We start from the raw sequence: 12,375 nt of genomic DNA, 5'->3' as shown, positions 1-12,375 counted from the left end.
ATCGTTTACAGTGAAAAACGTTTTCGTGTAGCCGTAGCCTTTGCCTTTGGGGTTTCTCACAAAAATAAACCAACAAATATCACACCCATCAACAAATATCACACCCATCAACAAATATCACACCTACTGATGAGTATATAGCACCGCTAAGGTGCCTACGTGCAAAGAGAAATAAAGCCAGCTAATTAGGCCCACGGTTAAAGGTCAGTTTGCAAGCCAGACTGGAGAGTGAGGTAGGAGTAGTGACAAATAAGAGGAGAAAATACATAGCAATGCTTCCTAAACCAATTAAATACAGCAGAGGAGGAGGAGCTGGGCTGTGAGTGCTGCCCTCTAGGGAAGCAACTGAAAGCATAACTGGGCATTATTACTGTAGTCTGGCTTTGTGCGCCGTGACAGGACGGTTACAAGCTAACGAGACAAAAAAAAAAAGAAAAAAAAAGGCTGGTGCTTGAATGTCAGGTCAGGAGTGTTTGAGGAGGATGAGAAGGTACCTGATCCACTTTCCCACACAAGCTTTCCAGCTGTTCTGAGTATCTCAGTGAAGTTCAGCAGTTTCTCGGCAGCATTAGTAACTCGAGTTAATAATCAACTCAAAACAAGACGTGCACACTTTTCAGGTTTACTGAGAAACTAAACAACACGTCAAGTCATTTCATATAGCAATCCTGCATACATCTAAGATTATATTGAATCATAAAGCTTTCTATACTATTTATTCCTTACATACTCTACACAGTTTATTCCATGGAATTAAGGATATCAATGTTTATATACAAGTATTCTTTTTTTCCCAATACAGGAGAACAAATATAATTTAAGCGGTGTGTAAATTGGTTGTACAAAAATGCTAAAGATCGATTTAACGGGAGACCTCATTGTTAGCAGAGAGCTGTTCAGTAACAAGAAATGTTTGACTTTGTTCATATGTAAAGCCCTTTCTCCTTTTGTAATGACTCCATAAACTAAGTAAATAAATAACCAGTGTCTGTTGCTGTTTAAAAGAGACAGCTACTTAACATAATCCCTCTTTCCCTTTTGATCATGATGCAGTTCTGGTTTACTTACAAATTGTCCTTCAGCCTAGTTCAACTTACCGTTAGCTTAAAAGAGAGTGTGATGTCACTATAATAAAGACTTTGATTGCTGCATCTGCGGGGTTAAACATTCAAAAAGGAGAAACCAACAAAATTCAAGCCCAACAACTACGCTTAGAGGGACGAAGGCGGAGAGAGGTGCAGGCGACTGCCCCAGCTGTCGATACGCTGATGACAAAGCGACCCTCAGACAGGCGCCATTGGGCCTCAGAAGATACAACAATATTAGAGCACCATTTTTTAACTAACGCGCACGTGCTTACACCTTGCGACGATATACAACCCTGCTGCACTATCAAGCAACACTGATCCATCAGGCTTTTACAAAGCCAGCCTATAAACTCTCCATTATGCAAAAGGCTAATTGACTTATTCCCTTATTTAAACCAAGTCCAGCACACACTGACATCTATTCCCTACAAAAAGGTTTGCGGGGTAAGACGGGTCCGTGTGAAATATTACAGGTACAGCAGGCTGGATCTAATTCCTCTTGATAGGACAGGATTGAACACTAGAGGGTGACTATGAGGAGGCAGAGCAGAAATGCAGCATGAAGGGAAATGATGTCTCACCTCTTGGAACACCTCTAAGAGGAAAACACATTCACCTCCATGTGAGGTGTTTTTATCTTAAAGAGATAAATGAAAATGTCAGGAGCTTTTTATAAATAACCCTATTAAGAGTATAAGAAAAAAATATGTAAGTAGCGTTTAGATATGAACATCTAACATTTAAAAAAAAAATTTAAAAAATGCATTTCGGGCTTTATTATAGTTACTTCACATACACAAGCTGCAGCACTGACAGGAGATTTCCTAAATGTGACACCTTGTTTTCAACTGAGACAAGCAGGTCTCCATTTGAAATCGTATTCTCTCCTTGGCTGGCCGCAAAGTCAACAAATGGGTAGAACCTAAACACCGCCTGTCCGACGCAGCCCAACCTGGACACTAGAGCATCTCAGCCATGTATATGGCAACCCTCAAAAACCTTTTCTCCAGGAGTGATGGATTCAGATCTCCTTTTTATTGAAGGACTCATACTGAACATAGACCACACACAGACAGCAACAAAACACTTTACAGAGAACAGCCAAGGCCTGGCTCAGTGTCAATCAGGCTCAATTACTGAGAAGAGCAGGCAGCGATTCTAACTAGGGCATCTGCCCTTCCTGCATCTTCAAGTGTCAGCTCAGAGGGCAGCCACTCGGCAAGATTTAAGATGATATTTCAAGGGCTAGCACTGTGTGCATGCACCAGCGACCATGACTCACAATGAAAGCAAGAGGCCATCCAACCACCTCTTACAATTACTAGCCGAAGCTCACACTGTATGCAAAAGCAATAGCTGAATGGATCACTTCCTTAAAAGAAGAGTAAATCACAATTCTAAACACAGGTTTCACCTATGTTCAGTATGCTACTCTAAGCTTCACATCGACTACCTGTGTAGCTCTCAAACACGGTCAGTTTGACCTATTCTGTTTAACAACTCCTAAACATCGGTGATGGCGCGTGTCAGTTTCACACACAGAGGAGCGGAACTTCTTCTGTCAATGCAGATACAAACAATGTAATCACTCAAGGCTTTGCTGAAAATATCAGATAATAAAATGGGATATGAAAACCAAACAGATTCATTAGTGTGAAACGAATCACCCAATTTGAGAGAAGAATCAAAAGTGACAACACTAATAATGTCAGTAAGAAGCACCCTTTGAAAGGGAACCTAATAAATACATCAATACAAGTAATGTGTTACTTCCCAAGTCATTTTTGCTAAAACCCTCATGTTGGAGCATACTTGACACCACATGGAGTCTCCTCATTAGAAATCCAAAGTAAGAAATCCCATGAGTTAAACGGAAGACGGACAGCCTCTGAAGAAGCAACTCATGTGCAGGTGCTACATGAATCATCTTCCCAAAAGGAAAGCTTTTGCATGTTGAACAGCCTGTGGTTGTCATGTGCTCTCTGTGACGTCTGCAAAGCCAAACTGAGAACTGTCTTCTTTAAGGCGAGCTTTAAAATGGTGCTTGTTCAGAGTAATGATGTGCCTCTCTCTGAATCAGAGCTGGCACAGCAGGTCAGACACCAAGCAGTGAAGTGAAGCTGAACTGTGCAAAACAAGCAAGCCGGATGATGCCGTTCATTAACGGGAACATCGTGCAAACTGAAGAGTGGCGCTGAGAGGAGGTCCCTTAGGACGCACGAGAGAGAAGCAGACAGAGGAAGAGATAGGGAAGGAAAGAGGAGAGGGAGGGTGAAGTGGAGGGGAATTCAGTAAGGGGGGCTTACTGCCAGACCTTTACAACTCCTTCATTATTGAAGCGGTGCGAGGGGAGCGCAGGGCCAGTGCCTATGTGCAGGAGAACACACAGGGAGGCAATAACATACATCTGTGCACAAGCAAGACCCTGCAGGTTCACTGCTTAGTCAACCTGCAGTCGTCGGGATTCGATGAGGCAAGGACTTTTTTTTCTGTTCCGATTTCCACCCCCCACTCTGGAAAACGTCTGTAGAGCAAACCAACGCTAGGATTGTAGAGGCCAGGAACAGAGGTCATATCTCACCTCTCATTTCAAATGACGACAAAAAAAGTAATCTACGCGTTACAGCTACGGCCTTCCATTTATTATTTGAAAAAGAAGAAAAAAAAAAAGAAAAAAACAACATCACAGTGCAGGGAATGTTTACAACACTTATGCAAACAAGTATGCAAGTGGGCTGTAAGAGAGCAGATCAGGTAGCGATTACAGTGATATGAAAATGAACATTTAGTAAAGAGGCAACTTATTAGCACCATTTCAGGAATAATCTCAATGCTTATGAACACACCTGGAAGCGTATAACCATGATCATTCACAGATAAGCGCTTCGACATGGGACTTGTCACAAGCCGCTGAAATAATGTGCGTGCTGGCACTGAAAGCGTGACACAACACAGAGCAAGCGTAAACAACAGGGTTTGCTACGCCTGTAATTCGTTAACCACGTTGAATTAACCGCTGGTAAACCAAGACGATGTCTTTATTTTCCTGCGGAAAAAAAAGTCATGTGACGTAGGCGTGACAAATCGAGGAAGGATGTGAAGTGACCGATCGTGATGAGAACAGACGTGTCTGCGTCATCATTTCCGAATTCTGATATTTATCACCCACCTTTTCTTCCTGAGCTTTTTAAGCTCATAGATCATTTGGACATGTAGGACGCGCATATTTAAGACATACCAACACATTTTTAATTTCAAGTAAGGAGACTGTGAGGGACATTCCAAAAGATTGAACTTGTTCGTCTTGATTAATGAACCGTTTCTTTTCCAAACCAAGATGGCGGCATAGGTGTTTGTTTGTTTTGTCCCTGTCTCAGTAACCACAATATATAGCCTATAATGTGATCCAAAACGTGTGTTTATTGTTTACTCGCGTTTGCTTACTAAACCACACCGATACAGTTGGCGCATAGAACTTTGAAGAATTGATGGTAGCCTAAACCAGTAAAAAAATGAGTTGGATTACTTTGATCTACCTGTTGGCGTTCTTTCCGACTTTCAACTCGGGAGGCATCGCTGATCATGGCCTGGATTGCTGGAATGCCTCTGCGAGGACTGTTACGATGCCGATTGTGGCTGGATTTCCCCCTTCGTCTCTCCGATGGACTGTATCGGACGGTGCGGATCAAATCGCGGGAGTGCGGGAGTCTGGACTCTTTCCCCTGTGGCTGACTGGGCCTACACCTGCGGTCCGAGATGGCCGCCGCCGGCAGGATGGGAGTGTGAATGCCTGGATGCTTGTTCTGCTGTTGCTGGCAGGAAATGTTCACCCTAATCCAGGCCCTGGTCAAATTGAGCTTGAGACTCCATCCAATCTCAAAAGCTCAAACGGGCTACGTGTCATTCATACAAACGTGCGCAGTCTAATTAACAAAATAGAATCCGTGCGTATTTGGGCAAAGTCAACTGACTGTGACATAATGGTTTTAACAGAGACTTGGCTGAACTCCTCTATCACAAATGAAATGATAAACATTGATGGCTACACCATCTTCCGGTCAGATCGCATGAAAAGGGGAGGGGGCGTGGCAGCCTACATCAAAACAGCACTTAAGTGCTCAATCATCGAGTCTGTCACTAGACCAAGATTTTTTGAATTATTGGCAATAAAACTTATTATGCCAAACAGTGCCGGCCTTACAGTAATCGGGTGTTATCGCCCACCGTCTGCAACAGCTGAGGCTGCAACTGCGCTATCTGAAGTGCTGCACAAATACACGGGCAACGAGCTCCTACTGTTGGGAGATCTAAACTGGGACTGGTTGTCCGCATCGTCAAACGCGCTTAAGGACATTTGTGATGCGCTGCATCTTGAGCAATTAGTGCATGTGCCCACGCGGATTAATTTAAAAGATATGAATAAGTCAACTTTATTGGATGTCATCCTCACAAATACCCCACATAAATATACTGCTGTTGGTATATTCTGCAATGATATCAGTGACCACTGCACAATTGCTTGTGTTAGAGATTGTAAGCCACCAAAATCTAGTCCAAGATATGTCTTCAAACGGGACTATAAGCATTTCAATGAGCAGGCCTTCCTGCATGATGTTTTTCATAGTGATTTGCACTATGTGTGTAATATGACTACTGTAGAAGAGGCTTGGGACTTTTTCAAAGCAACTTTTCTTTTTTTAATTAACAAACATGCTCCATTGAGATCTTTTAGAATAAGTGGTAAAAACAATCCTTGGTTCAAAGATGATATTGCTGTGGCCATTAGAGAAAGGGACAGAGCCTGGGCAAATGCTAAGAAACATAATGACCCCAATCTGTGGTTGAACTACAGGACTCTCAGAAACAGGTGCACAAGATTAGTGAAGAACGCAAAAAGTGGTTATTACCTTGAAATGATAAATGAAAATCTAAATGACCCTAAAAAGTTTTGGAAACTGATCAAATCTACTGAAGGTACAATGGCGCCACCTACCCTTCCAAACTCTCTTTCATGCAGTAAAGGGGAAATTTTAGGGAAACAAAACATTGTAAATGCCTTCAATGAGCACTTCATAAATGCAGGGGTTATGACTCAGACTAAAACTGATATAACAAATACTGACCACATATGTACTGCATCTAATACTAGTTATTTTAATTTTACTCATATATCCACCTCGCAGGTACGAAAGGCGTTGGCAAACTTGGATTGTAAAAAAATCAGCAGGTCCTGATCAAATTGAACCATTCTTTTATAAAACTGCTGCACTTTTAATTTCTGATGCCATTGCTGCTATTTTTAACCTTAGTTTAACAAGTGGATGTATCCCAGAATCTTGGAAATCAGCTCAAGTATTGCCACTTCTAAAAGGGGGTGACCCGTCTATCTTAGATAATTATCGACCCATTTCTAGGTTGTCAACCCTAGCTAAAGTGTTTGAATCTCTTGTCAGTGAGCAAATGAAACACTACTTAGCTGAAAACAATATTTTAAGTACAACTCAATCAGGCTTCAGGCAAGGTCATAGCACTGGAACTGCCGTGACATCTGTTTTAAATGATTTTATTTCTGCCTTGGACACAAAAAAATCATGTTGTGCACTTTTTGTTGACCTCTCCAAGGCGTTTGATACTGTTGATTTTAAAATACTATTGCATAGACTTAAGGCTATAGGTTTTAGTAGCCCAGTGTTACAATGGTTTTCAAATTATTTAGTTGGCAGAACACAGTGTGTTGCCCTAGAGAACCTTCAATCACCCTTACTTACCATAAAAGCAGGTGTCCCGCAAGGATCAGTTCTTGGCCCAATCTTGTTTTCTCTGTATATTAATGATATAGGTAAGGGCCTAAATCCAGCTAAGGTACATCTATATGCAGATGATACCATTCTATACACTGTTAGTACCTCAGTGCAAGATGCCTTGGATTCTTTACAAACGTCCTTCATATCCATTCAAAATGCATTATTGCAGTTAAAATTAGCACTAAACACAAATAAAACGAAGTATATGATTTTCACACGATCAAGAGCATGTCCTGATGGTAACTTAACAACACTTGATGGTACCTTCCTGGAGCGGGTTATTTCTTACAAATATCTTGGTATTTGGTTAGACCAAAAGCTCACATTTGAAGTGCATATCAATAATCTTTTAAGAAAGCTAAGGCCTAAGGTTGGTTTTTATTTTCGTATGAAAAAATGTTTTTCATTTTTAGCAAGAAAAAGGCTGGTCCAGAGTACTTTTCTCTCAGTGTTGGATTATGGTGATACAATTTATATGCATGCGCCCTTATGCTTCCTCAAGAAGCTGGACGCAGTTTATCATTCTGCATTGCGATTTGTAACAGGTGCCCCCTCAAGAACTCACCATTGTGATCTATACTCTAAAGTCCAATGGCCATCTTTGTATTTAAGGCGTAAATTGCATATGATACTTTTTATTGCTAAGGCATTGTTGGGTAAACTTCCCCATTATATCTGTAATTTATTGACTCTTCGCACTTCATCTTATGGTACACGTTCCTCACAAAAGTTGTTACTTCAGTCTTGCACTCCTCGTACTGAATTAGGAAAGACAGGCTTTTCTTTTTATGCTCCTCACCTATGGAATGAGCTGCAGAATATATTGTGTATGGATTCTCTGCCCTCTTTGGAGACTTTTAAGAGGGAAATTAATGCTGTTTACACAGAGGAATGTCATTGTTTTTAAACATACACCACATAACCTTGATCTGATGCTATGTTTTATGTAGGCCTAAGTTTATCATTATTATTTTCTCTCTTAATGTAGTTTTTGTAAGTTTATTTTCCTTATTATATGTTTTGTGTCTGTCTGCGTCTGGAACTGTATGTAAGCTGCCATTTTGACCAGGACTCCCTGGCAGAAGAGACTCTTAGTCTCAATGGGACAATCCTGGCTAAATAAAGGAAAAATAAAAATAAAATAAAAAATAAATTCCTTGCTGCCATACATCAAGTTCCCAGCCCATAGTTGCAGGGTTATACCAAAACAATAAAATGGATCATATCAAATGCATTTAAGTACACCCTACAGGTGTCTGCTTATACTTGGCTTTAACCTGTGTCCTGGATGAATGAGTCAGTCAACAGCACTGAATGCAGGTCCAAACAAAGTCTGGATGCTGGTAGTTTTGAAAACTAGGGTGACCATTTCCACAAAAATCCATTCTAGACCACATTGAAGGACCATCTCGTGACCTAAAACATCTTCAAAGCATGCGTGCGACTTTTGACCAGAATGACCCTGGAAGTGGCCCTTTATGTTTAGAGCCACACGTTATTTCAGCTTCTGCCATCATCTCGCTAGTCTAACCTGGGCGGATCAAAGATGACATAAAGCTGAATACATCATGTCTGGACGCATTTATTATCAGATTACATATTCTATTAAAGAAAAAAAATGGCATTATTTCACAGATTATTATACTCGAAAGAGAAAAAATAAATAAATAAAATAAAAATAAAAAAAAACAGACAGTAACAATATTTAAGCGTCATCAGGAAAATGCGTTTCATTTAAATATCGATGACGGATATCGTAACCTTACTGTAAGTGCTTGACTGATGTAAAACATTAAAATGTTGGACTGTAATAACAGAGAAACTCAGTTCAGACAGCTGTGATCCTAACAATCTGTGGATTTAGACGGTGAACAAACGCTGGCATTTTAATTTGTCAGAACGTATTATTCACAGAAAACACCCTCGTCTTTTGTGTTCATTTCTTCGGTCACAGTGAAAGAGGCTGTAAACGCAAAGCCACAGCTCTAGATCTGTGCTGTGGATCCTGGGCACCACTTATTTATTTATTTTTTTAAATACATCTCTCCATGATGCTTAGAGCCAAGCCACACGGGTTGTAAAAATAAAAAAAAAAGTAAATCTGGATACTCATTTTCAGATTTATCAATGTTCACTGTGTTCATCTTTGCACGTGTGTGTATGTTTCCATCTTGTGTGACAGGAGATCTTATCCAATCATAACAACACAGGACAATTAGAACTGTGCAGGTCATCTCACCCACCTGTCTGTTCAGTTAGCAGCTCTGGCTTGCTCAGCCCTTTGAAATATGGTGTTCTGTTTGTTGTCGTTTTGTTTTTTTACTAAAGAAACGAGCATTAAAGATGAGGAATCGGCAGGCAGAAATCTACCTCTTCCCACCACGTGTTTATAAGGTAAAGAGATTACATAGAGAGGAATGCTGGGCTATTCATTTGCTGTGGCCCTACATCAAACAACAGAAAATATATTTTGCCAATTTGACCGCAACCTGCGAAAACTCTGCTGAAACAGAGTCACTGACAAACTGCAGCGGGCTTGTCTGCAGCATTTAAAAGGCTGTTAAACTGTTAAAAGTGAACGTGTGACCCTCAGAACTGACACATTAGCTCAATGAGTCCATGATGTGTAAAAGTCAACATGCAGCTCAGCAAAACTTTTATTCCATTTCAACATCATTATTCGAAACGTTTTGGTGATGAACACAGCGTTTAGCCTGCAGAGATACCAAAATGTTGTCTTTGTGCACCTTTAGTGAACAGAGCTGCGCCGACACTGAGCTCTGCAACATGACAAAGTAATCATGTCCCTTCCATTTTTCCCAAGTCACATCTGTGGAAAACGCTGAAACACTCATTTCTGAACATTAATATAGCCGATATGATTTTACAGAAATATTAGTAGACCTTCTGATGTCCCGTCTGTCCCTCAGCCGACCACTGAGCCGGTGACATAGGCCACGTATTTATTTGCATACAGAGTGGGTAACTGAGATCCGGTCATGAGTGGTCACTCTGTTCCCACTGCAATGCCAGCTTTGAACACATGCACTTGGGTCTTTTTACTTGTGATCCGATCAGCCGAGACACATGTTAGCATCAAGCGTGAATACTGCCTCGGTCAGTAATCTCAATGCAGTGTCAAGCAAAGTCCTGTCTACAGTACTGTGTGAGGGTACGGCCCATCAACACTGAGGGTTACTGGGTCACAGGGCACACTTATTGACACATATCATAAATAATTGGAATTCACCCTGTAGGGGGACCAACTTATTGATCGACTTTGTGTTGTAGTGTGGCGTCTGTTGAGGCTTGACAAGTTAATGATGCTGCAAGTGTTTTGCATGTAGAATGCTATGCACTCTATGCTAATGCGTTCCGTTTGTCCTCCGCTGGACTTGTATTTACATATTTTGACTACAAAAAGGCAAGAAATCATCTTGCAAAAAGAAAAAGTCATTCCAGTAATTATTAACAGAAAATTAAAACAAATATTTTCAACAGAAAGGTTGATTAAAATACAGTCAACTGGTGGCATAATAAACACAATAACCCATGACAGATGAGTTTTTGAGACAGTCTACTGCCAACATGATGCTGGGACATGTGGAGCACCCTCTCCCAGGACTGGGAGCAGCTGAGCAGCCTTCTTCCTCCCTGGTCTGACTAAACTGACATCCACCTTTCTGCCCTCTGCTCTCCCAAAGCAGCAGTGGGAGCAGCATCAGAAATTCTTTCCACATAAAGTAATTTAAGTAGGGGTGCACCGATTGCAGTTTTCTGGCCGATCCCGATCTTTAAAAGGCCTGACCTGCCAATTTTGGCCAATACTGATTTTTTTTTTTTTTTTTTTAAAAATAACTGACACCGTCAGGTGTTATAATTTCAGTCTGAAAGCATACACCTTCAATGTTCCAATCTTATGTTATTGAAAAACATTGAACAATACCCGTGAAACAACACAAACTTGTTTTAACTGCACGAGGTCGTGCTCTCAAAATAAGTTTAGAGCATTGCAGTCCAAACTACTAAATTAACTAAACTAAAAGAAATCAGTTGCTTTAGTCTTTCATTTTTAACATTTTAAAAACAAACAAAACTTGTTTTGGGAAAAAAAAAAAAAAAAAAAAAAAAAAAAAAGGGGGGACAGTGCCAGATTTTCAGAGATTTGCTGAGGTAGATAGGATCGGTTCCACATGCAAGCGTCGGCCGATCGCCCAAAATTAAGGAAATTGGGGCTGATTTATCGGTACCCCCCTAAATTTACTGTGTGAAACACTGCAACCCTAAAAAAAAAAATCCAATACTTTAGAGGGAATATTTCAGTTTTGACGTTATTACACATTTTTAGTTTCCCAACATCAAATAATGTGTAAAATATTATGTGTTGTGTGTGGTTAAAATAGATAAACTAATAATTCAAATCTGTTGCCTGTTAATGTTTATGCGACAGCACGTCATGTCGACACAGTAGATATGTTAATAACCACGTAGCATGAAGATTCATAATGATCAAGTTATGTCTCAGTGTATTTTAAATGTTTTATGGAAATAGAAGAAAAAATAAAATAACAGAACTACTTTGGACGAAATTATAAAACTTAATCATTTCCACAATTCTTTCATTAGGCCTAAAAAAAAAAAAAAAAAAAAAAAAAAAAAAAAAAAAAAAAAAATTTGGTTCCTGTTGGTTGTCAGTTGATGTCATTAGTAGGTAGGGAATTTATTTTATTTTTTTATTTATTTATTTTTTTCCCCAGTGGCAGCGAGTGATAGGTAGATTTTATTACAGCAGCAATGGATACTCCCAGCATGTTACACACACATATTTATATGAACAACATATGTAGTCGATACAACCTGGACCATTGGCATTGAAGACATCTCAAGCAATATTTCATAAATAAATGTAATAGTTTAGTTAAAGTGTCACTCTGGTGTTCTGCGACTCATAGCCCTGTTTTCCAACATTACTGCCTGCTTCTACTATTCTGCACAAAACAATTGAAATATTTTTTATATATTATGTAGCCTATATATATATACATAAAAATGATAATGATATGAATATCTTATTTTTTGCAAAACATTATGGGCGTGAAAACGAAACTTATAAAATCGACTCGGCGCATGCGCAAAACCACAAAGTAGCAATTCTCGACAAGTAGGAGAAATCAACTGAACACCGGCTGCCGACACAAATGAAGAAGTGCACTGCTTGACTTCTTCAAGGACATTTTCGAAAGATTTCCTACCCAATCTTACAATTTTGTTTGTCACGCTATTGCATGGAGAAACAATGGAGACCACGCATATATCCATCTTTCTCCCGCAACCATATAACACGCGCTACCGATCCAGTCTGCATGCAGAGCTCACGTGAAGTCGTTGTTTTCACGAGAGCATGCGCTCATCCTTGTACAGGATGAAGAGGTTTTTAGGCCTTACCAACAGATTCTTTTACTCTCCAATTAATTCTTATCTGG

At 40.1% G+C, this 12,375-nt stretch overlaps 1 protein-coding gene across 3 annotated transcripts in view; it reads right to left on the bottom strand.

The window, feature by feature from the left end:
* chd9 (chromodomain helicase DNA binding protein 9) overlaps positions 1–12,375 on the bottom strand; it is an 81,849-nt gene that overhangs the window by 48,266 nt on the left and 21,208 nt on the right. The window lies entirely within an intron of this gene.

The sequence above is a fragment of the Odontesthes bonariensis genome, chromosome 1, assembly GCF_027942865.1.
Source record: "Odontesthes bonariensis isolate fOdoBon6 chromosome 1, fOdoBon6.hap1, whole genome shotgun sequence".
Classification (NCBI taxonomy): Eukaryota; Metazoa; Chordata; class Actinopteri; order Atheriniformes; family Atherinopsidae; genus Odontesthes; species Odontesthes bonariensis.
This window is presented reverse-complemented; position numbering and strand designations above follow the sequence as displayed.